General features: G+C 40.2%; 1 non-coding gene across 1 annotated transcript; it reads left to right on the forward strand.

Moving 5' to 3' along the window:
• The first annotated feature begins 2,612 nt into the window (after positions 1–2,612).
• LOC136171289 (small nucleolar RNA SNORA3/SNORA45 family) lies at positions 2,613–2,734 on the forward strand. The gene has a single exon (XR_010663829.1). It is a non-coding gene; the product is annotated as a small nucleolar RNA SNORA3/SNORA45 family (small nucleolar RNA).
• Positions 2,735–3,648: the final 914 nt, after the last annotated feature.

Consider the following 3,648-nt stretch of genomic DNA (forward strand, 5'->3'; position numbering starts at 1 on the left):
TCTACAAACAATAATTAATGGAGAGGGTGTGGTAACAAGGGAACCTTCTTGCACTGTTAGTTGGAATGTAAATAGATATAATCACTATGGAGAACAGTATAGAGGTGCCTTACAAAACTAAAAATAGAACTATCATATGACCCAGGAAACCACTACCAGGCACATATTCTGAGGAAACCATACTTCAGAAAGACACATGTACTCCAATATTCATTGCAGCATAATTTACAATAGCCAGGATATGGAAGCAACCTAAATGTTCATCAATAGGTGAATCAATAAATAAGATGTGGTACATATATGCACTAGAATATTATTCAGCCATAAAAGAGAATGAAATTGTGCCATTTGCAGAGATTTGGATGGACCTAGAGACAATCATCTGAGAAGGCAATGGCACCCCACTCCAGTTCTCTTGCCTGGAAAAATCCCATGGATGGAGGCGCCTGGTAGGCTGCAGTCCATGAGGTCTCAAAGAGTCGGACATGACTGAGCAACTTCACTTTCACTTTTCACTTTTATGCATGGAAGAAGGAAATGGCAACCCACTCCAGTGTTCTTGCCTGGAGAATACCATGGATGGGGCCGCACAGAGTCGGACACGACTGAAGTGACTTAGCACCAGTAGCAGAGACAATCGTATAGAGTGAAGTCAGAAAAAGAAAAACAAATATCATTTATTAACGCATATATGTGGAAACTAGGAAAAAGTTATAAGTGAACTTATTTGCAAAGCAGAAATAGAGACACAGACATAGAAGGGACATGTGGACATAATGGGGGAGGGTGAGGGTGGGATGAATTGGGAGATTCAGGTTGGCATATATATACTACCATGTGTAAAAACGATAACTAATGGGAAAGTGCTGTATAGCACAGGAGTTGTTTGGTGCTCTGTGGTGACCTAGATGGGTGGGATGGGGGGTGGTGTTGGGAAGGAGGTCCAGGAGGGAGGGAATATATATAATATATAACCCAATATTGTAAAACAATATGCAAATTTTTAAAAGTCTATCAGATATGAAATAAAGGTGGATCAACTTGGTTTATGTTCATTTCCTAAGTGACAATAATCAACTGCATACCAGAGTCACTAACTCGATTCACACTTCTACTCAAGTATAAAGGTTGCGAAAGATACCTGTAGGAAATGTGCTTTCCTGCCAAGTGGAGGCCACTTCCAAAGATAGACTGTTTTTTCCCACAGGTCATCACATTCCTCCCATTCCATAATCAAAGAATGTTGGCTGAGTTGTTTAGAACTTACCTCAAATGTGACCAAGCTAATTATCTAATCACTCAGCCATAGAGTGAGTTTTCTCTCATACACCACATCACATGGCCACCTATGTCACCAAAGTTTGCTACGGATCACAAGTGGGATCAGATATAAGAATCTAACTGGCTAAAAAATAAGTTAAAACATACGACCTTCAGTTATCTCCCATTACATGAGAAAGCAAACCTGATAACAACTCTATAGAAACTCTGATAATTTAAGTCATCAATTATGAGACAGTCTTTTAGACATGTACCTGTTCAATTCCATATATATATATATACTTATATAAATAAATCACATTAGCCTTCATAGCAAATAAAAGTAGTAATTTTAAAACAAACCACTCTTCAAACTTGCAAGTAGATGCTTAGTTTGGAATATGAGGTTTTTTTGCTGTCAGTATATAACTTTGTCTTCTGAAGAAAAAAGAATTGTAAAAAACAAGCAAACAAACAAACCATGATTTACAAACAGGCAACCAGAAATTTAAACTGAACCATGCTGTAATAAGGAAGATTGGCTCCCTGAAAATGTACAAATGTCCTTCAGAATAGCATTCACATGAAATGGATTTTGATTGTTGCTTTGATCATAGGGTTAGAAGTGATGAAGTAGGAAATCTTATCCACCACATAAGCTGAGTGTGGAAACCTATATTAAGCAATCTGAGAAGCCTAAGTACAGAACATTAAGTCTCTAGAAATGTCTTACACATACAACTGAAATGGCAGAAAACAGAAATCTTCAGCCTTGCATAAATATATTTCCACTTTTCAATTTATAAGAGCAATTACTGTAGGGACAGATATTTCATGGGGATTAGTGACCACCCGAAGGTGATAATTCCTGCCCTCATGTTAGGCCATCAACTCCCTTCAGAGATGAAACCTAATCAATCTGTCATTATTGAGCTGATGTTATATAGGTTCTTTAAAAAAAAACAAAAAAAAAAACCCTATCTCATTTGATGCCAATAAACTCCTGTAGATAAAGGAACACAGCCCTCTTTAGCAGGACCATTCTGATTGATTTTGTTCCAAAAATATGCAAAGAAATTTAATAGTCTGACAAGAAAGCTAAAATACTTGCCTACCCAAGACTAGGACTTCCCAAGCTAGTGGTCAAGAACCTGCCTGCCACTACAGCAGACACCAGAGATATGGATTTGATCTCTGGGTCAGGAAGAGGCCCTGGAGGAGGGCATGGCACCCCACTCCAGTATTCCTGTCTGGAGAATCCCATGGGCAGAGGAGCATGCTGGGCTGCAGTTCATGGGGTTGCAAAAAGTTGGACATGACTGAAGTGACTGAGCACGCATCCACACACCCAACGCTAGAGTCACATCCTGACAGCTCTTGTCCTGGTGTACTAGAGTCCCCACAGAGAATCTGCTGGTCTTGATGCCTTGGTGAGGAGAATCAGCCCCCGGAAGTGCCCAGGTCAGAAACATGCCTTCCCTGGCTCCAAGATGTAGCAGACTGGGTTACTACAAATTTCTAAGGAAAGGTGGAGTAGGAAATGGCAACCCACTCCAGTGTTCAAGATTCCAAAGCAGCTTGTCATCCTGAAGGCCAACTTCTTCAGCAGAAGAGCTTGGGAAGGGCTTGAGTCCTGGTAGACTGAAACCATATGGTGGAAAATTCATTAAATGTTAACAAGTGCTTCTCTTAAAAAGAAAGAACTGAGTTATCCCAAATACAGTTAAAAGCCTTTAAGGCTTTTAGAGCTTCTCAGGTGGTGCTAGTGGTAAAGAACCCACCTGCCAATGCAGGAGATGTAAAAAACTCGGGTTCGACCCCTGGGTTGGGAAAATCCCCTGGAGGGGGCATAGGAACCCACTCCAGTATTCTTGCCTGGAGAATCCCATGGACAGAGGACCCTGGCGGGCCATGGTTCATACAGTCACAGAGAGTCGGACTTGACTAAAGTGACTTACCACACAAAGGATGTTAAACCAAAAATAAATAATATATATAATATAATACTTGCCTATAGCCACATTCATAGTAAGTCACTGATTGAACCCGAAGCTACAACTTCTCTGTAGCTATGAGAGTCATTTGTAACATGGGTAACAAGAGCTTTCACTCACTCAATAAACTTTATTTGTGGAGACAATAAGTAGCAGTCACTCTCACAGGGGATAGAAATACAACTATATGACTAATAAGGCATATATAGCTCCTGCCCTTAAGGGATTTTTAGTCCGCTGGGAAAAATAGTCAAGTGACAAAGGAATTTCAAAATAAACTGCAAAACTCTACTATGGCTGGTATCCAGTGGTAGAAACATGTAATGCAGTTCTCCATAGGAGGGGATTTGACAGGAGGAGCCTCTTGATGAAGGTGAAAGAGGAGGATGAAAAA

The sequence above is a fragment of the Muntiacus reevesi genome, chromosome 6 (assembly GCF_963930625.1).
Source record: "Muntiacus reevesi chromosome 6, mMunRee1.1, whole genome shotgun sequence".
Classification (NCBI taxonomy): Eukaryota; Metazoa; Chordata; class Mammalia; order Artiodactyla; family Cervidae; genus Muntiacus; species Muntiacus reevesi.